Source organism: Canis aureus, chromosome 6, assembly GCF_053574225.1.
Source record: "Canis aureus isolate CA01 chromosome 6, VMU_Caureus_v.1.0, whole genome shotgun sequence".
Lineage (NCBI taxonomy): Eukaryota > Metazoa > Chordata > Mammalia > Carnivora > Canidae > Canis > Canis aureus.
In genome coordinates this window covers 76,379,102-76,402,761 of record NC_135616.1, presented here as the reverse complement: position 1 = coordinate 76,402,761, position 23,660 = coordinate 76,379,102, and the positions used below count along the sequence as shown (strand labels likewise).

At 40.6% G+C, this 23,660-nt stretch overlaps 1 long non-coding RNA gene across 3 annotated transcripts in view; it reads left to right on the top strand.

Moving 5' to 3' along the window:
* The first annotated feature begins 4,309 nt into the window (after window positions 1–4,309).
* LOC144316449 (uncharacterized) overlaps window positions 4,310–23,660 on the top strand; it is a 52,892-nt gene continuing 33,541 nt past the window's right edge. For all 3 annotated transcript variants that reach the window (XR_013382402.1, XR_013382401.1, XR_013382400.1), the window contains exon 1: window positions 4,310–4,800. This is a non-coding gene — a long non-coding RNA (uncharacterized LOC144316449). The remainder of the gene's footprint in view (window positions 4,801–23,660) is intronic.

Sequence of the window (23,660 nt, the reverse complement as noted above, 5' to 3'; positions counted from 1 at the left end):
TTCCAGAAGTTAAGGATCAATGAAAGTTAAACTTTATGTAAATCTTGTTTATTTCACATCCAATTAGTATAGCCTATCCTAGGTCCTTTTTAAAATTTATCTTGGAGTGTCTTATTGCCTTTGTTTCTTGTACTGTCAGTATTTATTTCATTCTTCAGACCATCCAGCACCTTTTAAATGTGACTTTTCCCTCGAACCATAATTCTATAAGGCAGGTATTCTTATTGTCCCCATTTTACTGAAGGGCCGAAGAAACTGAAGTAGAGAACAGGATCTTCCTAAGATCGCACAAACAGCCAGAGCCAGATGTCGAATCCAGATAGACTAGCTCTCAAGTCTGTGTGCTGAGCCACCGTGTTATGCTGCTTCTCATTCACTATACAGTCAGCAATTAGCATTGGTTCAGACCAGTGTGAGGACCTTGAGAGAAAAGAGAGCATTGCATGTTCCAGAACTGCAAGTGAAAAAAAAGTCTCGTGTGGCTGTGGAGACAAGTGTCAAGAAACAAGACACTGGCTGGAATGTGGAGTGATTGAAAAGACATGATGAGTATTTTGTTTTTAGAGATTTATTTATTTACTTACTTATTTGAGAAAGAGAGAGTGTGTGCATGAGCAGGGGGAGGGGCAGAGGGAGAGAGAAGGGAAGCAGTCCCCTCGCTGAGCATGGAGCCCCATGTGGGGCTCCATCTCAGGACCCCAAGACCATGACCTGAGCCAAAACCAAGAGGCAGACGCTTAACTGACTGAGCACCCAGGGGACCCATGATGAGTATTTTGAACAGCATCGTAAGGCTAAAGAGAAGCCACAGGGTTTTAAGCAGAAGACTCACAATTTGATTGGCAAATATAGTAGTTATACCTCATATCAAAATTCTCTTTGACCTCTTTGTTACCAGATCCATTGGGTACTTTTCTGTTCTTTTTTTTTTTTTTAAAGATTTTTATTTATTTATTCATGACAGATGCACAGAGAGAGAGAGAGAGGCAGAGACCCAGGCAGAGGGAGAAGCAGGCCCCATGCAGGGAGCCTGATGTGGGACTAGATCCCGGGACTCCAGGATTGCGCTCTGGGCCAAAGGCAGGTGCTAAACCACTGAGCCATCCAGGGATCCCCTACTTTTCTGTTCTTATTTTACTCCATCTTTACATGTGACTTCCCCACCCCCAAAACTCTTTAATGGCTTTCCTTTTCATTTGGAATAAAATTCAAACTTCTTTCCATGGACCACCAGGTCCTTCAGATCACACAGCTAATACTTGGAAGACCTAAATTTAGTATTTTTAAAAGATAACTTTGGCTAATTAGGGAAAAATGGATAGCAGTGTTTCCTCTTTCCCTTTTTTTTTTTTTCAAAGATTTTATTTACTTATTCATGAGAGATACAGAGAGAGAGAGGCCAAGGGAGAAGCAGGCTCTATGCAGGGAGCCTGATGTGGAACTCGATCCCGGGACCCCAGAATCACACCCTGGGCTGAAGGCGGCGCTAAACCACTGAGCCACCTGGGCTGCCTGTGTGTTCCTCTTTCTTAAACCACTTCCTTTTCAGCTTCTACAATACCTTCTTCTTCTGGTTTTTCTCCTACCTATCTGACAGTTCCTTCTTAGTCTTCATTGCTAATTTATCCTCCACTGTTCAGTCTCTAAATGTACCAGTTCCTGAGACTCATCCCCATGTCCACTTCTCTTACTATATTCCCACTCTCTTCCATTTTTCTGGCTATAAATACCATCTTCTACTGCTGAGTCCCAAATTTATTTGATTAGCCCAAATTCTTCTGCTGAGCTCCAGATCTATGTACACAAGTGCTTACTTAATGCTCTGCTTGAATGTATTGGACACATCTCAAAATTAATATACCCAAAGTGAAATCTTTTATTGCTTCCTTTAACTAATTCCTTTCCCCATCTTCCATAATTTTCAATTATTCTTTCCTTTACTACCCACATCCAATTCATCAGAAAATCTTGTCAATTAAATCTACGAGATATTTCAAGAATTCATCCACCTCTCATCACTGCTTTCACCGCAGCCCAGCCTCCCTCACCTCCCATCTGTACCACTGCTAAAGCCTCCTCATTACTGTAGTCTCTTTGATTCCACTAGTGCTCCCTGTAATCCATTTTTCCACACAGCAGTCAAAGAAACCTTGAAAAGGGTGAGTCATTGCATGTGACTTCCCCACCCCCAAAACTCCTTAATGGCTTTCCTTTTCATTTGGAATAAAATTCAAACTTCTTTCCATGGACCACCAGGTCCTTCAGATCACACAGCTAATACTTGGAAGACCTAAATTTAGTATTTTTAAAAGATAACTTTGGCTAATTAGGGAAAAATGGATTGAAAGTGGCCAAGATGTGGATACCAGAAGGCCACTAAAGGAAACTTTTGTAAAAATCCAGGCTACCTATTATGATGGCCTGACTGTGGCATTAACAGTGACAATGGAGAGCAAAAATGGACAGATCGAGATATATTTATTTTTTTATTGATACAAATGTACTGTCATGAAAAATACCCACAATTAAAGATTAAAGAAAAGAGAAGAAACCACGATTAGAGATTAAGGAAAAGAAAATTGCAGAATAATACATATGGCTTGATCCCATTATGGCATTGAGTTGGAGGTAACCAAGTTATCCAAGTAAATATCAAGTACCCAGTTGTTTATACAGGTCTGAATACACAGATGATCACTATTTTTGAAATATAAATGTAAAGATGATAAATGAAGTCAAGAGGTTAGATACCCGTTGCTAAGAGAAAAGAGAAGCAGGTTTGGGACAGTGCCAATGAATCATGCCAATGTTCTAGAGCAAGGTGAGCTTTTCTGATTCACTGTAATATTGTCCACATACTTGGAGTTTTAATCTTTGCTAGTATGGAAGGAAAAGGGGGGGCTCTCACTGTTTTAATTCATAGCTCTTTGATTACTTTTTCTAAAAAGATTTATTTATTTCTTTGAAAGAGAGCAAGTGATGAGGGGCAGAGGGAGACAATCTTTAAGCTGACTCCCCACCTACTCGGGGCTCTATCCCATGACCCGTGAGATCATGACCTGAGCCAAAACCAACAGTCAGAGGCTTAACCAACTGAGCCACTCAGGTACCCCAATAGTTCTTTGATTACTTATAAAATTATATATATAGTTTTTCCCCATATTTATCAATAATTGATACACATTTTCACCATAGAACCATTTTTTTTTCTGTCCTGGTTCTTAAATTGTTATGCACGATTTTTATGAGCTAAGAGGGAAATACACATGACTGTAGTACCCCAAGTATAGATCAGCTCAATCTTAGACAGATGAATATCTTTTTATTTAGACTTACCAAGCTAAAAGGTGACATGTGTCACTGGCAAGACAAATATGAAATGGCAAGTGTGATGAACGTGAAATACGAAGTGTGAAATTACACATTTGTAAAGGACAGTGGGACTATTTCTGAGGCTTCCTGATCATGTCTCTTAATTGAAAAACATAATTAAGTGCTGTCTTGAAATGAGGAGATTTTACTAAGCAATCTGAATCCCTGTAACTCAGAACTTCTCAGGTCACAACATAATGTGATCACTTCGCCACATAGAATCATCCACTTTTTAAAACGAAAGAAACATGGAGGCCCCTGTGTTCATTCAGTATATTTAAAATGCATGTTTTGTACTGTATTTTGTTCCTTACAGGTTAGGAATTATTGTATTTTGTGTTGTGCATAATAAAGTACTTCATGTTGCCTGACACATAATAGTCTTTGGATAAAATATTTAATAAACTCTCTCCCCCACCAACATATTCCATTTTGTAAATATGGAAGAAAACTGAGAACCACAAAGGTAAGCACTTTCACAAGCTCACTCAGATAAGTGAACAGTCTGTTGGTTTGATAAATATGACCACTAGTTCAATCTGAAAATAGAGAAGTAGTTTTGGACAAAACATTTAGCCAAAAGTGACATTCTAAGAGTAGCTACCCAATGATGGGCAACTCCAATAGTAAACTTTCTCCCCCCCACCCCCCTGCCCCATCGCCTCTGTTGTATTGTGACTGGTTCCACTCCTCTGAGTCAACCAGACAACCCTTGTCTCGAGATAGATTAAAGGTAAAGACAAACAAATACTCAATATTCAGCTTTTCAACTCCAAAAATAGGTCTTTGAAATCTGAAACAATGGGAAAGCCAGTTTATCCCATTCAAAATGAAGGTGATTAAATCATACTGCAGTGAGGAAAATCATGAGGGAGTGATTTATTGCCTCACAAAGGGAGAGGCAGTTATTCCAGTGTGTGTTGGGGGGGGGCGGGGGGTGTTGCGAGATCTGGGGATAAAGGAAAAGGGTAGAGTTAGAGGTAGGTGTACATGGGATCAGGATTCTGAACTGCCTTCTGTCTTGTGGCTGAGAATGCTGGAAGTGTGTGTGTCGTTAAAGATTGTGATATAGATTTCCTGTCCAGAGCACAGGAGTTTGTTCCTACCTCCCTGCTTGGAGCTCTGGGAAGAGAGGACCTCAAAATCCCACACTACCAATCGGTATAGACCCAGTGAAGTATAAACAGTGGTATGGCAGGGCCGTGGAGAGAGAAGGTGCTGAAATTCTGTGGGGGTCAAGGGCAGGGTGCCCCCAAATGGGCCACTTTGTCATAAAGATTATTTTGAGTTGAAAGAAATGAAGACCCAGCAGATTCAGGAAGTCCTTTACTTCCCCCCAACAACTCCCTACAAAGAATTTGGATGAAAGACTGGCTCCAGGAAGAGAGCTCACCGCTGATACCTACACTGTGATCTGAAGTAGGTCAGGTAAGAACCTAGGAAGGCCTATTTGATCAAAGTCCTCTTTGGCCCATTGTTTCTGGATGGCCCAGCAAACATTTGTTTACCAAACATTTACTCTTTTTCATCTTCCTAAAGATTGTATTCCTCCCTTTGAAGTCCCAGACCCCTCTCCCCTTTCTTTAGTTCAGGATGACATCTAGACCTCATTTGGTGTGACTGTCCTTGGAATGTGGACATCTATGTGGACTCCCCGTACATATATTACTAAATTCGATTTTCTCCTGTTAATATGTGTCATGTCAATCTGATTCTTAGTCTGCCAAGATGGGCCGTTCAGGGAACAATTCTTGCTCCTTGACAATTGCCCACGTTGGACAGCATGCGTACCTGCTGCAAGCCGCTCAAACCTGAACTCCAACCCTTGGGAGACTGGAGAGTTGAAAGACCAGTGAGGGAAAGAGATCAGAGTCTGGATAAGGAGGTGGGTTGCCAGAAAAAATACAGAATGCCCAGTTACATTTGAATTTCAGATAAACAACACATAATATTTTAGCATATTGTACATAATACTAAACAAATGTTCCTACCTGAAATTCAAATGTAATTGGGCATCCATATTTTTATTTACTAAATCTGGCAACTCTAGTGCAAAACCAGGTGCCAGGCTGATATATCGTTATTATTCTTAAAGTCAGGAGTGACTTAAATTTTGGTGGCTGGAAAAATTACTGTGTCTATACTGGGTTGGACAGCAGATCATGCTTTGAATTAAAATTCCTGCTCACCAGCAAATTTATTATTTACCTTTTCCGTGTTTCAAATATTTAAATTTTTGCCGTTGCATATGTCTGCCCCAGTGACAGTAAGAGCCCATGTTTTGTAAAATGATAGATGATATTGAGATGTAAGTTCATATTCACCATTAGAAAAAAACAGAACTTTTTAACTTCACTGGTTGACCCTTTTAAATTATAAAAACATAAAATCTTCTTAACAATATTTTATGAGATTTGGACTCCTAACCCAGCTAGTTACTAATTACCAGAAAATACTTGACCTAGGGGTCACTGTTATTATTGAAAGTGGCTTAAAATTCATAACATAAATATTACATAATCAATGTTTTATGTGTTGAAATGTGAGAAGTTGAATGGTCATTTGCCAACAGATTCTGTTCTGCTTGTACTTCTCGTCATTTTTTAAAAAGTAGTTTAAAGAGTAGGCGAGTAACCAATCGGAAAGCCAGCTTTGACTCTCAACATTCCACTAGGTTTATAATATACAATAAACCTCAGGGCTACCACTTTTCACTAGCCCTGCAAATTAGGCTGTCTACATCGGGGTTGGAAACCAAGCCAAGACTTAAGTGTTAAAAGAAGTTAAAATGGTCTCTATTTAATCCATAATTTCTGCAATCCAGACCTCACCACTCTTAGGAGTAAAAAATGAGGAAGGTTTTAGCACAGACCAGTTTTGTGAGGAATTTACACTGTGAGGAATTTGACAGTGATGAGTGAGCTCTGCTGTCTCAGAGACTGATTTCTTTGGTGGGGTGCCAGTGGTCAAAGTCCCTGGTATTTAAAGCCCTGGAATTTGAGCCTTCTGTATTTTGTGCTCTCCGTGAAGATGCGTGAAAAGTTTTCATTCAGGGCTGCTCGGACAGAGGGCAGAATTTATTAGTGGCGAGTTGAGTTTATTCTTAACAGAATATATATTTGATGGCAACTTTTAACTTTCTACGTCTTGATTCTACTCCACCACCCATTGCAAGACACACTGGATTTTAAGGCAGCTTTGGGAGATGGAACAAGAAAGTAATATTCATTGTATCTATATTATAATGTACAAGTAATAACCCACATGAAATAAGTATATTGAGTGTAAATATATTCTAGTTTATAAGTTTAAATTTCTATGTAAATTGTTACTAAATTTTTACGATAATACTACATTTTTAAATATTTTAAACCTAAATGTATTACATTTATTCTTTTGTTCAATTAGTGTTTTTTTAAGTATTTATTTATTTATATTAGAGAGAGAGAGAGAACATGAGCAGGGTGAGGGGCAGAGGGAGAAACAGACCCCCTGCTGTGGAGGGAGCAGGGTGTGGGGCTCCATCCTGGGACTCCAGAATCATGACCTGAGCCAAAGGCAGGTTCTTAACCGACTGAGCCACCCAGGTGTCCTTCAACTAGTATTTATTGAGATCCTACTTTTGCTGAGATGCTGTCTTAACAGGACACACGAGGATCTTACATCCTATCCTATTAAATAAAAAAGAAATGTCTTACAATTGGAGACATACAGTACCTCAAGTGAGTTATTTAGAATTAGTAGGCTCAGTCACACATCCGTGGAAATGAAGATAATTGAATTTGAAGATTATGCTTACTTTGGGCTAGCTGATAAGTGTGGCTACCTATCCTTCATCATTTTTATCATTTTAGCAAAATTGTAATATGCGGGGGGGGGGGTTGTTTGTCTGCCAATCAAAATCATTGACTCTCTTGTTTTAAAAAAAAATCTAGACTGAGCCACGTGAATATAGTTTGGGGGCAACCTTCATTAGGAGCTGCAGAGAGAATTAAAGATGACACATTAGTTTCTAGTTAAAAATTGCTAAATACCTTCGTTTCTTATCCTAGAATCATCTCAGGTAGCTTCGTAGAGAAATGGAAGTATATAAAAGCAGTTTGTGTGTTTTGATGTAGCCCCTTAAATCTTGTTATCACCTTTTCTATTAACTTCTATTTGCTTGCCAATTCCCTCATTTGAAAGGACTTTCAAGTTGCTGATTTTGTGAGAAATGAGGAATAGTCATTGCCAGTGCTATCCTTTTTTCTACAATTAGTATTTCTAATCACATTAGACATGTTTTCAGTATCTAGAGAGGATGCCTGCTGCCTACAGCTATCATGAACCATTAACTTTAATTAAAATTTACAAGTCTAATGTTGTTACATCTGCTAAATGCATTAACTTCCATGTTAATTACCAAAATGTTAATGTTGCATTAAAATAATGTTCCCTTTTGACAGTTCATCTATAGTTTAATTATTTATTTTGTTGGGGAATATGTTCTAAAAATTGAAGAGAGAGTAGACTATGAAGTCAAATTAGAGAAATGAGATAGCCAAACTTCCAAGGAGTAAATCTTATGGTTCAGACAGACATGGGTGAAGCATACCTGTATTCTTTATTCTGCACTTCAAGGAAATAGGTCCTCTTGTCTTACATCTGAAATATTTTTTAAAATAACATTTCCTCTTTTTTTTGCAGCTAGCTCATAGTGCTAACACTACTATTCATGCCTTATCCCTCAACTCCCAAGAGTTTGTAAGGCTACACATTCCTTTATCCATATAAATCATTTAAAAAAGAATACTTCAGCTAAAAAAAAAAAAAAAAAGCTCAATATTTTCTACTTAAATATTTACTTATCTTTTAAAAATAGATTTATTTCAATAAGCAATCCAGTATACATTTGAGCAAAAAAAAATAACCAAAGGAAATTCTCAATGACCTACACAGATCACTGCAGTGAGCTAACCAGTATGAATACTAGTACAATATCTCACGCTTCATTGAAAGGGATTATTCTAAAATACTATTAGCATCTTCTTGTCATGGGTGTAGTTATCAGATATATCCTTGGAATATGGAAGTCTGTGTACATGAGTTAATTTTCAAATGAGAGGCATCCTTCCAAAACAGGATTATATTTGAGGTTGAGGGAAATCTTAACTGCTTTATAGGTTGCAGAGCCCTCACCTCTTTTTTTTTTTTTTTTAAGATTTTATTTATTTATTCATGAGAGACATAGAGAGACAGAGAGAGGCAAAGACACAGGCAGAGGGAGAAGCAGGCTCCATGCAGGGAGCCTGATGTGGGACTCGATTCTGGGACTCCAGGATCACACCCTGGGCTGAAGGCAGGTGCTAAACCGCTGAGCCACCCAGGGATCTCCCTGATCCCTCGCCTCTTTTGCTTGTTTGTTTTTCAAGCAAACAAGAGAGAAGAACCTGTGCATGTGCAGGTGCGGGTGAGCAAGTGGGGAAGGGGCAGAGGGAGAGGGAGAGAGAGAATCTTAAGCACGCTCCACATCCAGCACAGAGCCGGACTCGGACTTGAGGCTCAGTCTCACAACCCTGAGGTCACGACCTGAGCTGAAATCAAGAGTCAGATGCTTAACCAACTGAGCCACCCGGGTGCCCCACCTGTGTTTTTTTAATCACATATGAGAGCAGTAAATTAGTTCTAAAAATAACAAGCACTTTATCTAAAAGAATGAAGAATCCCTATTTTTCTGGAATTGCTGAGTAAGGAACCCTTAGTTCCAGTAGGGCGCTCCCTTCTAGTGTTGCCCAAAGTCTAGATGGGGAATTACAGAGCTCTAGCTAGTTTTCCAAACCGTTAGTTCACCATATCTGAGACACCTTATAGCTGGACTATAAGACGGTTGTTGGAAGACTAAAACTCTTGTATTTATCTCCTTACAGTTGTACATTTATGGTGATAGTGTAGAAAATGTTTCATATACATTATTCTCTGATTACGTCAAATCTTGCTCCAAAAGGGATTTGAAGCAACTCACTGAAAACAGATGTTAAAAAAACATCTGGACCCAAAGGGGGGGAAATGGAAAGGATGATCAAGGCCCAAGAGAAAAAGAGTACAAATAGATAAGCCACAAGTTCCTCACTGAGTTAGAATTTGGCCCTAAGCTTCCAGGATGACAAAGCAAAAGTTTACTGTAATAAATTTTGTGGTTCTCAATGTCCAGAGGATAAAGCAAATAGATTCCCCAGAGTTAACAAAGCTATTCTGAACCAACAGCTCTAGCCTCAGAAGAAATAGATCATGGATGGCGGTTAATAAAGGGACCTAGAGAAATGGGGTATAGTGGTTTCTCAAATTGTTAAGAAAATATTTTCCCTTAATTAATTTTTTTTAGAATAAAATCTCAAGACACATCCAATACATAAAACAAGTAAGAAAGCAACTGCTCTCAATGAACGGCAGCCCTAGGCAGAGTCTCAGCTGCTAAGCTTCTCCATCTCTTAGCCAAGAAACTCCTGGGGCACGGTTGGGGCAGCAGTACCATCCGCCAGTTAGGAATTCAGATGCTGAGTCTCACTAGCTCCTCCACCACGGACTAGGTTTGAATCTGGCAAGCTTCTTAACTTCTCTGTTCATTTTCACACTGTAAAATAGGAATAGGCATAGAACCTACCTCTTTCTTGAAACAGCATTGCGGAAGCCTGTCACTTGGTAAGTACTCTATAAAGATTTGTTAAATTTGTAAGCCCATGAAAGAAGCACGGATGCTAATGGAGATGTTTTTGTGGATCTGATGGTGAGCAGTTTAGGTTGTATTTTTCTGAGAGTTCACATTTTGTATAAAGTAGAATTCAAAGTTTTCTGCTGAAAAGAAGGGAGAGGTTGGAGTGGGAGGTATGACCTAGCTCGCCAAGAGTGAGAGAGCGTACCAACTCCAGAAGTGCACTGCTTCCAACCCATTAGGGCAAGTGTCCATGAACTCATACTGTCCCAATCCTTCCTGCTGTACTAAGTGGCCGGGGTGCAAGCATTGGAAGGTGGATCTTGGGTTGAGGATTGCCAGGCAGAAGCAAAGAAGGCATAAGAAGAGCAAGAAAACTGGAAGTTTGGGCAAGAAAAAAAAAATGGGGTTTAAAATAAGTACTTAGCTCATTAAGTTATTGTGAGGATTAAAGAATTAATACAGTAAAGGACTTAGAAGAATGTCTGCCACATAGTAAATACTCAGGAAAAGTTGTATTATTATTATTATTATGTCTAAGCTAAAGAGAGATGAAAGTGAAAACAAAAGGGCGCACATGAAGAAAAAGAATGCAAAGGGAGAGGCCTCATTATATCAAGAGCAACTGTAGTGGCAACAATTGAGAAAATTATCTGGAAAGATAGAGGATTTTGGTTAAAGAACGTGATTTTGAGGTAGTTTTTTATGAAAACGGTGGTTCTCAAAGTCACTTTGCCACCACCTGGGAGGATTGTTAAAATGCCAGGACTCTTTCTCAAAAACAGTGATTCAGTAGGACTGGGCCTTGGAATGTGTATTTTATCAAGCTTCCTAGACAATCCTGCGGCAGCCAGCCCCAAGACCACACTTGGAAAAGTCTGGGCCAGGCTATGACTCTGGCTGGTTGACACAGAATAGAAGAGCAGGCAATTGGAGATGAGGAGACCAAGGAATCGGGAGGCTTGGGTATAGGATGACTCAGTGTATTGGTTGCTGAGGTCACTCAGGATGGAGACCAGACAGGGTGGAGGAAAGGACTGTGAGCCAGAGAGCAAAGTCATCAATGAATGGGGGGAAGGTATAGTGAGGGCAGAAGAACAACAAGGTCTCCATGCCAGAGAAGCTAGGGGTGAGGTTAAAGGATATAACCTCCCAGCCAGAGGCTTATAGGAGTAGGAGTAACTAAAAAAGCCTAGAAAGTAAAGGTCTGGAATTAGCTTTGAAAAGCAAATTAGTAAGAGAATATGTAAGGAGATACTTAGAAGAGAATAATAAGAAGCTTCCATTTAAGAAGGCTATTGGAAAAGCCATGTACACAGGGGAGAACTTGGGTTTGGTTAAAGAGTAGGATACATGCTATTAAGAAATTCAGGACATAGGAGACTCATTAAATCATGGACAAAGTTCCAGAGAATACAATGAACAGAAGTTAAGGAATGTAAAACCAAGATTACAGAACAGGAGGCACATCGTATTATGAGGTTGAGAATCTGGAATAATAAAGTTGGCCGGAGGGGGTTGGCATTTTGGGGAAAGACAGAGGAAATAGGATGTGAGGTACACAAATTAAATAATGGTCACAAACTCAAGCAAACAAGGTACCTTTTTCTCACTAGGTACCATGGTGGCTACGGAAGAGACTTTACGAAGGAAAGGTGATCGAGAGTTTTTAAAGTAGCTTTTCTTAAATTTCTGTCTCAGATGTTATAGGCAAGGTTCCCAAAGTTTCTCCATTTAATGTGCCCTTAGCAACTCAGTCATTTTTCTCATGGCAGTCCCAGGACCGATGACATACCTAATAGTTCTGCTTATTAAGTAATTGGCCCAAACAATTTGCTAAGTAATTGCGTCCTAAAAACTTAACTCTTTCAAAATAAATTTATGCCCACACAAATTAAACAAAAATGTAAGCTTTTATTATATCATCCTTCAATAATCATTTACTAATGGGAGGCGCACATCTATTGGGCACTGAACAACACCTCAGACTTTGAAATCAGATTGCACACCCCCACCCTCATTTTCTGTCCCACTCTGATTTTCATGTAGTACTGTGAGGACAGCTAATGGGCAGAGAGGCGCACCTGGAGAAGAACCTAGTTTTCTGGGCCATGACCCCAGGTGAGCTCAATCATAGCCAGCACCAACTTGCCAACCATCTGAGTGAGCCATCTTGAAGAAGACCCTCCCGTCTCACTCCAGCCACCCCAGCAGATGCTGCACAGGGGAGAGGTGAGCTATCATCTCCCTGACCTAAGTGATGTACAGCTTCAGGAGCAAATACGTTCAAGAGATGCCTGTTTCAGGCTACTAAATTATGGGGTAGCTTGTTACACATCAGTGGGAAGTGAGACAAAAACTAATATTTACTTAAGGCACTTTCTGTGCCAAACATTATTTGTGGTGCCTTATATGAATGTTTCATTTAGTCTTCTCAACAAATTCTACAAATATCTCAGTTTTAGTTTTAGAAAACTGAAGCCTAGGGCATTTCCCCAAGGTCACACAGCTCCTGGGTGATGACTTAGGTGTAGGGAAGAGGAAGGCAAAAGGTGGGAGAGCCTATGATGGTGACCCACTTGTAAGTTTGAGATGTTAGCAGTGTTGTTGCTGGCCATGATGAATACACAAATGTAAGAAAATACAGGAAACATAAGAAAAGGGCAAGACAGGTTTGGGGGGAAGATGGTACTTGTAGCTTTGGACATTTAGGTGAGGTGATGGTGTCATACCTAAGAGCATTTGGCTGTCAGAGTCTCGAGTTTAAAGGCAGACTTATTAGAGGTACAGATGGAAACTTGGAGACTACTGAATATAAATGATATCTAGAACCTTGACAGTTGGCAAAATCATCCAGGGAAGAATGCAGATTTGGAGAATAAGAAGAGGATGATACTCTGTGATAAGACTTAAGATTTGAGGGAAGGAGAAAAAGAAAATGCAGAGAGAGGCAGGAGGGAAACCAATCAAAAATGACATGAAGAAATTCAAGGGATGAGACAAGCGAAATAACATCTGGCAAAGAAAAGATAAACCAAGTGGCCGTTCGTGGTGCAGTGGGACTAAAAGACAGGTCGTGGTGGATTGAAAAATGAAAAACTGGAAACAGTGAGGAGCATCACATAAGATTTTTTTTTTTTTTTGCTTGAAAATGTCAAGGAAAATACAACTGAAGCGCCTTATGCAAAAAGCTACCTATTGGCTCATGTAACTAACGAATCCAAGACTATTTGTGACTTTAGTCACTGCTGCACTCAGCAGCCCCAGTGATGTCACCAGGATCCACTTTCTCTCCTTTGCTCTGAGGAGTCTTCTGTGTTTGCTCCCTTCTCGGTTGGGCTCTCTCCTTGTGCGGACGGACAGACTACCGCAGACAGGAGTACCTATTTCCAGGTCCTGAGCCCTTGGAAGAGAAGATCTACTTTCTCAGTAACTTGAACCAAAGTTCGAGACTCCCAACGTTGAGTCTCATTGGCCTGAAATGACTTGGATCACGTGTCCATCTCCAGCTCAATCATGTAAATCAAGGCATGGGTGAGATAAGGTTTCCATCACTAGGGGGGTGGGAGGGACTGGCTCCTCGGAGGGAAATCAGAAGATAAGAAGGGATGCTAGCAGCAAAGACAAGTCGGTCATCACAGTGATTATGGTCTACCATCCTAGGAAGTTTGGCTGCAGAGGCAAGAAGAAAGAATTATGGTTAGAGAGGGAGGTGAATGAGGATTTTAGAACAAACAGCTGAAACAGAGAGGCTGATGATCTCAGGGGAGGGACATGGATGAAACAAGCCACTGAAGAAGGAAAGAGTTGACTGGATCAAGAGAAGAGCCGAAAGCATGACCTCTGAGCTTGGAGGAGGGTTACCACTTCCTCTGAGACCAGACAGAAGGTGGAGGAGCAGCGAGTTTAGGAACTTATGCCTCAGGACCTCTGCTTTATCTGTGATTTAGCAAGAAAGGCCATGGGCAGAGATTGACAAGGAAGACTTAGCTGGGGAAGGAATGCAACGGTCGCTGTGGCAAATGGGAGAGTTTGGACACGCAGACAGATCGCTGGGAGATAACATTAAGTTTTTAAAGGAGCCTAATTCCCGATTTAACTTTTTTTTTTCAACATTAATGCCATTAGGAATCTCAGTGAGCAAAACAGAACATAGATGTCAGCTTATACCGTAAACTTGGGATAAAATTAGGCTAAACTATGAAGACAGTTTTACTCACTTATTGGCTAGCATGAGGATTATTTTAGTGACAAATCTTGGTTGGGAAATTATTAATACATCTATTTGGGACTCTGAGACCTCTAGTGTCCTCCATGAGGGTGGGGCTGACCTACTGAGGACAAGAAGAGTGGTATTTTCTTTGTTTCTTGAAGAGAGGAAGAAAATGAGGGGGGGGAGCACAAAGGAGACGGCAAACTGAGACTGTATTCTGTTCTGTGATCTTCAAATCCTTAGTGAAATTTCTAGACTTTTAATTTTTTATTTATTTTTTTAAGGTTTTATTTATTTATCCATGAGAGGCACAGAGACAGAGGCAGAGACACAGGCAGAGGGAGAAGCAGGCTCCCTGTGGGGATCCCAATGTGGGACTCGATCCCAGGACCCCCGGGGTCACAAGCTGAACCGAAGGCAGATGCTCAACCACTGAGCCACCCAGGTGCCCCTCTAAACTTTTTTTTTTTTAATTTTTATTTATTTATGATAGTCACAGAGAGAGAGAGAGAGAGAGAGAGAGAGAGGCAGAGACATAGGCAGAGGGAGAAGCAGGCTCCAGGCACTGGGAGCCCGACGTGGGATTCGATCCTGGGTCTCCAGGATTGTGCCCTGGGCCAAAGGCAGGCGCCAAACTGCTGTGCCACCCAGGGATCCCCCCTCTAAACTTTTTAAATGGTTGGTGAAAGTAATTTTTTGTTTTAGTTTAATGAAATTAGTAAAGAGCTATGTTTCTAGCCTGGTCGATGCAAGTACAATCAAGGCAGTGCTGCAGACCCGAAAGCATGGAAGCTGGTGATATCTGGGGATGACGGGAAGGATCTGGAATTGCTCTTTTAACTTTTCTTGGAGGGCATGCTCACCAAAGAGCATGTGTATTTTTCTGGTCATCCTCTTACATTTATTAAAATGATACCACAAATGAGAAATCATATGATTTATATCATATGATTTAAAAACAGATTTTCATTTACCATGTCATATAACCATTCAGTTCATAGAAATTGTTATTGGGGCTCTATTGGCAAATGTCTTCATAATGTGCAGCCCTTTGTTTTTTTTCTCCTTCCAATTTACTTGGCTTTTCTTTCAGGGGTTGGATATATTCTATACAAGAGAACATGGTTTGCAATTGTTACTGTACCAGGCACCCTTCCAGATGCACATTGCTTCGAGGTCACAGGCTACAAAATAGGAAATACGTTGGTATGAGAGGGATTACAAGGATTCCATGAACCAAATGGATTCTCTGTCCATTTGAGAAAAAATGATTTATTCCTCTTGTTCCAGTTTTGGATTTTGGAAGATATAAGGTATTATCATCCAAATTTACTGCAGGGTTACTTTATCCTCAGTAACCAGTGAGGAGGCAGGAAAGGGTGTTGGCCTTCTTCCGATAGCTCCTGTGTTCTGATCAGGGCCACATATTCAGTAATTCATTCAGGGCCTCTCAGCCCAAGTGTTCTGCAAATAGGAGCATGCTGAGACATACTGACCCCACAGCCTTCAAGCTACAGGAAATGCCCCCCACACACACACATGGAACAGCTTCCACTTTGTACAATTACCATTTTTCACTGTCCTGGGACATAAAAATGAGATAGAGGGAATTAGATCCCAACACCTAGTGTGTGGAACCAGTTCCCCTTCAACCCCACTGCCTCTTTGGGAAAACCGTGGAATTCTTTTCTTGTAAATTCATTGATTATGAAAGAAGTAAAGTTTTATTCATGTACGTTGTCTTAATTCAACGCACTCAATGTTTATTTCGCTATTTAGCTCTACCATGCGGCGGCTACTTCCTGGGCCAGGTTCATCAAGTCTAGGCGGTTACAATCAATCAGTGGGCACTGGTGGAAAAATACCGATGAGCCTGTTTCTCAGTTTGTTAGCACCTGCCTCATCAAGAAAGATCCCCACTCATCTGCCCGACCTGAGCACCGAATCTTCCAAATCACCTGTGGCAGGTCGTCGCTGTAGACTCAATGTTCACATCCCCCCTAACATTCATATGTTGAAAACCTAATGCCAAATGTGATAGTAGGAGGTGGGGCCTTTGGGAGCCGACTAGGCTCTGAGAGCAGAGCCTTCGTCAATGGGATTAGTGCCCTTGTAAAAGAGGCCTGAGAAAGGCCCCTTCCCCTTTTCTCCATATGAGGTTACCGCAAAAAGACGGCTCTCTAGGAAGTGGTTCCTCATCCGACATCCACTTTGCCAGTGCCTTGATCTTGGACTTCCCAGCCTCCAGAACTATGGGAAATAAATCTCTCTTCATAAGCCACCCACTCTGTAGTGTTTTGTCGTAGTGCTATGAACCAACGAACACAAATTCTTCCTATCCCAGTTCATGCACTCCCCTGCCAGGTGACTTTGTCACTTCTCTTATCCAGAGGTAGACTCTATTTCTCCACCCCCTTGGATCTGGGCTATATTCCTGACTCGCTATGACCAAGAGAATGTGGCAAAGGTGACGTTGCCAAACTCCAGAGCCTAGACCTTGAAGGGCTTTACAGTTTCCATCTGGAGCCTTTTGGAGTGCTCCCCTGGGCTGCCATGACATAGATAATTCCAGGATGTGAGACTAGTTGGAAAAAGAGGCCCAACTGTTCCAGCTGAGAACAGAAAAGGATAGGAATAGAATGAGTGAGCCCAGGAAAAATCAGCTAAACTCACAGAATTGTGAGAAAACATGTTACTACTTTAAATCATCGAATTTGGAAGTGTTTATGTAGCACTAGATAACTGATAAGAACTCTGGGGAGATGTTGGGGTATCTGTAGCACCACCAATCATTTTGTCTGTCTGATGGAATATTCCAGATACTTGGTAGGTAGACCATAAACAGGACAAGGACATTTTTAGGTTCTTTCTACATATCACTGAGTCTGTAGATTTATTGGCCTTTCTGAAAGCCACTTTCAAAGCTGCAATCAAATATTTTGCATTTGGAAACATTTCAATTATGCACTTTTTTTTTCCAAATGGGAAAAATGTATATGACTTAGCATTGTGCTTTTTGGCAACGAAAAGACTTTTGGGAAATGCACATAATTTCTAAAGGGCCAACGAATGGATTCAGCCAATCACTACATATTCCGTTTTTGTGTTACCTTCTTCCTCCTTCCAGAGGAAAGGATGCAAATAATTGTAGATTCATTTCCTTTTACATAAATTTGAGCTCATTTAAGAATCATTCTACTTCATATATCTTTAATGCCGAACAATATTGAAAGAATCATTTTCTAGGATAGAATAAGAGAAAGCCAGTTTTTAGGGAACTCTTTTTTTCTAATAGTGTAGCAGAAGGCAGCCTTGCTCCTGGGCTTCGTTACATTACATAGATTTAATTGCCTGGAGCAGGTCTTCTAAAGTCGAGTTTACTAAAATGTGGGCCTTTGGGACCATATTTTCTGGAAACAAATGCTTTTCAAACATCTCATTTTATAATACAGTTGTATCCGGACTCTGCGGAATGCGAATATTTTAAGAATTAGGCCATTGACTTGAGAAGAAATTGATATCAAATATACAATACCTGAAAGTCACTCAAATTAAGGTAATTTTTTGCACATTTAAATGTTACTACCATTCCTAACTCACCCCACCCCCACTGCCTGAGCCTTTTAGCTCTTAAAACTGTCTGGAAACCAAACCGTACTTTAAAAATTATTTTTATGGGGGAAAAATGAAAACACATTTCACTTTTCTTTATGCGCGATGGTGCACCTTCCCGTGACTCCTGTGGTTTGCCACGGACCAGGAGTGGACTTGACCACTTCTTTCTGGTCTCTTACGGAAAGAGGCAACAGTCACAAAGCCTTCGTTTTCCAATCCCAGGACTTTTTTCTTCAAGATCATCAAAATGCCTGCTCTAATGGCTACTCCAGCATAAATTTGCTCTAGTCAACAGCCCCTGCTGCTCTTTTTTTTTTTTACACCCCTCCCCACCCCACCGCCACTGCCCCCACATGAGCTTAAGTATCTTTATTTAACTCTTTCACAGCATGGCTAGACCTGTTTCTCTCATCAAGAATCGGGTGGGAGCAGGGGTGGCGGGTACTTGTCAGAATAAATTACAATTTTTGGCAAACATCTGTGTCTCTTACCCACTTAGGAACTAGAATATTGCCTTGTAAAACAGTGCAGCCCTTCTATTATAACTTAATTATAAGGCCAAAATAAGGACACTGTTTTATAGGCTCTTTTAAGGTCTATACCTAGGATTTTCATCTGGGAACATATCAAAAGAGATTAGGTTTTTCCAAGTCGCCAGTGGGCTGGTTCTGATGACACCAGCTCTGCAGACTGGTCAGGAACTCTAGTCTCAAGGTCCAAGGGGAAGTTATGCTGCATATTCTCTTTGGCTACTTTCTCCTTCCCATAAATGAAAGGTTCACACACCTCAAACCTAAGCCAGGAAATCACTGTTCCCATTCGTACAACACAACTCCATCTGGGTCCCAAGAGGCGGGTTCATGATGATTAATGCATGATGTTGGAGGAACCACAAGGCTCCTCAGCTCTGTGAGCCAGCCCGCATCTCTCCTCCAAACCCTTCCCAAGGGACATACACACACAGGCAGCTGGCACCAGTGACCTCTTGAATCCCTGACCTCTACCCTGTCTTCTCAACCAAATTGTGCTGTATGATGCTGCAAAAAGGAGCAGACTTATAATCACGAAGAAACATTTGGACACGGGATGGTTTGATACATTTCTGTAGGTCAAGGTTTGATTCTCTACTCCATTCCATCTTAACTCGTTATAATTAATTTCTTCAAGGATCAAGGAAACCCTGGGAGCACTGGCTTTTACCAAAACTTAGGTGAGACAGATGTGAACTGGAAAAATATATTTGATATTTTAAAATAAGAAATATTAATTGGTATGCTAGTAGGTGTCCAGTACATTTTTTTTTCCTTGAGGGTACTTACTGAGAGACCCATGCTTCAGTGGTTTGGCATGAATATGGGATTCCTACCCGAGGACAAAAATCCATGGAATAAACCTGCCCAGGGTTTTGTCTAAGCTTCCTCACAGTTTTCGGATTACACCAAGAACTAATTTATTTAACATGCCAAATACAAAAGGATGGACAGTTATCTACTACTGATGACGATAGAATTTTTTTCACTTCTATTTGCACTGGATCTCAAGCTCTGGATTTTTTTCAAAGATTTTATTTATTTATTTGAGAGAGAGAGAGAGTGAGGGTGAGCTAGAGCATGAGCCAGGGGAGATGCAGATGGAGAGAGAGAGAGAGAGAGAGGGTCCCAGGACCCTGAGATCATCACCTGAGCCAAAGTCAGATGCTTAACTGGCTGAGCCATCCAGGTGCCCTAAGCTCTTTGGGTTTTAGGGAGGCAAGATTGGTATTTCATGGTCTGTATGCTGGAGAAACACAGTCAGTGGTTCTTGATGGAAAGGGACGTTCTGAAGAAAAGATTCACAGCAGCCATACTCTCAGTTTCGAAGGAGAAAAAACACTTTATTGATATTATAAAAATCTAATGGAAAGAGAAAGGGAAATCTGCACATTGATGAGGGCAACTGTAAGCAGTGAAGGAGAATAAGGCAAAGTTACATCAAATTGGGTACTTACAAGGTCCCACCTCCTCAGCTGGGGGCCCGTGGAGACAGCCAGGCTGGGGTCCTGATGGCAAGGCCTGGGTGCAGCGTCCTCCCCTCAGGTGAGAGGCCCACTGACCATCCCCATAAGGGCCGTAGTTATAGGGCAAATGACGAGGTCTGAAGTTAAACATTTGTTTGCCTACGTGCAGTGTGGAGCAAGCTGCATTCCTCTGTTATCATATCTTTACAGATCCAAGGAGCCTGGGCTTGGTGTGCTTGCCTCCTTTTCCGGATTCCATTCTGGGGGGCCAGCCCAGCCTGGAACCGGAGAGGGGATGTAAGGCAAAATCTATAGCTTTAAGCATCCAGACCAGAAGAGCCAGTTTTGACCTGGAGGTCAGCTAATGTCAACCAATCAGGCTCCCGAAGTCACTCATGCAGCACAAGTGTCACAAACAATATGCTTTAGCCTGCCTGCGTTGGCGCGTGCGGGTTGTGGAGGTGGGTTATGCAGGACAGATCACAGAAACCTCCTTCCAGACAATACATGGGAACCATGTGCCTCATTTTCCGTGGCCTTTCATCCAGATCTTTGGTTAAATTCATGTACCGGTTGAAAAATAATGAGCCAGATATTGATGAGAATAATAAAAAATTCTATTTATGTAAAAGTCACTTTGTGCCAGGTACTGTTCTAAGCACTTTTCTGGCATTATCTTCTAACCATCATAAGGATCCTACCCAATGAAGTTTTACTGTCTATTTTTCAGATGAAAAAACTGGGGCTCGGAGAGGTAGGGTCATTTGTCCAAGGTCACAGACAGGGTGAGCTGGTCTGTGCAGGTGGATGGGTATGTAGAGATGTAGTCTGACTGATTAAGATCCATAGGGCTTAAAAAAAAAGATCCATAGGGCTTGAATCACAGGTTCTATTCGGTGGATTTCTGAGTATCAACCTCTGTGACATGGGCATGGAAAAGACAACCTTAACGCAGCAGAGGGGACTTACCAAGACCCAGACTCACCAACAGACACAATCATTTCAATGATGCTAACAAAAGACTCAGTGAGGTGGCTGGCTCACTGGGGGTTAACATAAAGGAGAGAAATGAAAGGACATGTAGGGTGTATTAGTTTTCTACAGTTGCTGTAACAAATTACCACAAAGGTGGTGACTTAAAACAATGCATGTTTGTCATCTGATAGTTCTGGAGGCCAATGGTTGGAAATGGGTATCACTGAACTAAAACAAGAAGTGTGCATTCCTCGTGGAAAGGATTTGTTTCCTGGCTTTCTCCCAACTTTCCCATCTGCCCACATTTCTTAGCTCATGATCATCTTTCTCCTTCAAAACCAACAACAAGACCAAGAGTCTTTCTCACTCTGCATTACTCAGACACTCACATCTCTGCTTCTTCTTCCACATTTAAGGGCTCTTGTGATTATACAGTTCACCTTGAATGATGCAGAGGTTAAGGGCTTTGACCTCCCCTCCAGACACAGTGGAAAATCCAAGTATAAGTTTTCACTCCCAAGTATAACTTAACTACTAACAGCCTCCTGTTGACCGGAAACCCTACTGATAATGTAAACAGCACTTCTTTTGTGTGCTCTAGTAGGATATACTGTATTCTCACACTAAAGTAAGCTAGAGAAAATTGTTATCAAGAAAATCATTAGGAAGACAAAATTCATTTACAGTACTAAAATTATTGAAAACAAAATCCACGTATAAGTGGACCCGCGCAGTTCAAACTCATAATGTCAAGGGTCAAATGTATGTGAATAATCCAGAATAATCTTCCTAACTTCAATTAATTGATTGACAACCTTAATTCCATCTGCAACCTTAATTCTACTTTGTCATATAACTTAACATAGTCACAGGTTCCTGGCATCGGTACCACCGGGGGATCATTGTTCTACACAGGTAAACCGTAGCAACAAGTGGCCCAGTGGCAGATAACAAGGAGGTATTTTTCAAGAGGAAAAAGAGCTTCACGCTTTACTGGAATTTTATGGGCTGAGAATGAAAAACTGACGAACACAGAGCAGGGTTTCAGGTTTAGAGGTATATGTTGAAGAAATGGACTCAGGTTCCAAACATTTGACCCTAGAGCCATACCAACAGCAAGGCTGCCGATGCAGAACTACCCAAGTGTTCAATAGGAACAACGTAAATATCTTCTAAAGAAATTTTTGTTTCAGGACGTGAAGCAAAACTGAACACACAAGTGAGATCAAGTATTTGGGGTTTTGTTTACTCATTTGGGAACCATCAACTCTGTGATGCGTTGTAGAAGATTTCAGAAGCTGACAGATAATTGGAGGGTCAGTAAATTTCTTACTATATATATATATAAAACTCTCCTTGATCTCTTCTTCCTCCTCAATTTCTTCCCATGCCATTCAAATTGTATCTTGTGTCATTTGTCTGTTTGTTTTAAAATTGAAATGAGTTCCAAAGATTAAAAAAAAAAAAAAGTGTGGCTTCTTGATGCTAAAACTAGAGGTGTATTCTAATGGAAATGAAGACTGAACCCTTAGTGAATGGACTTGTAGGAAGCAGACTTGGAATCCCAAGCCAACTGGGTGACTGAGCTCTCAGAAGCCTCCACCAAATCACAGCCAGCGATGATGATGGTCCCAGAATATCCAAGGAGAGACAAAGTCAAAAGAGCTACAATCTAAAAATAATTCCACCGCATTCCCAGCTCTAATATCATCTCTATCTTTGAAAAGGAAGGACAAGGAGGAAAGAAGAACGGGCTGAGAGTTTGACGAGAGAAGACGGGGGATGGAAAATGCTATGAGAAATTAGCATTTGGTGTGTTATTCTCTTAGATTTTTTACTTCTTTCGCTATTTTACAAAGGGGTAAGAAAAATCATACTAAAGAACTGTTTACTTACATGATAAACATAACTTTTGATACTATATAGACCAGCTGGTGGTTTTCCAAGGCATTAGTGAGACAGCTGCTTAAAATGAATTCATATCCTACCTAGACCTCCATCCTCCCCCAAAGATAACAATACAGATAACAAACATTTGTGTGGTGTTATACAGTTGACAGAGATCTATACCTAGGTTCTTTTTAAAAAATCTTTCTGCCCTGAGCTAAAACCATAGTTTAATGATTTAGTTTCTGACCTGGTGACCTCATACAAGTCCTTTCCTTCTCTCGTATTTCTCAACCATAAAATGGGAAGAATCTTAACACTACATCTTTGCTATCTGAAGACTACCATAAAAACATGTTGGCATGCTCTCTTTTGAGATTGCAAAATAAAATTCTAAAATCAAATGTAAAATATTATTTTGAATCTTTTCAAGGTTGTCTGTCTTTAATAATTACACCTATAAAATGTTGGCTTTTTTTTCATTATGCAAAATAATAATAATTTCCGTGATCTTTATGAATAATTTTCAGATTCCAACAGGAAGCCAAAGGAATTATCATTGCTATTTTCCATAGTGAGTGCATAGGATTTTCTCCCTCAGACTTCTAGAATCCAATTCATTTGCATGTAGTAATAAGAATATAAAAGATTTGACAGGAGATTTCATTGGAAGGACCCAACATGCTAGACAGTGCAGTGTGCTAGAGGAGGAGACAGTGTAATACAGTGAAAGGAGACTGGATTTTGGACAAACAGAAATGGTTTGAATGCTGCCTTTTACTTCTGCGTTTTAATTCCTGCATCAGCACAACCGATAAAATGATTCCTGACTCCAAGAGTTTCTATGAAGCTTAAACAAGATATTTTTTATTTTTATTATTTTTTAAAAGATTTTATTTACTTATTCATGAGAG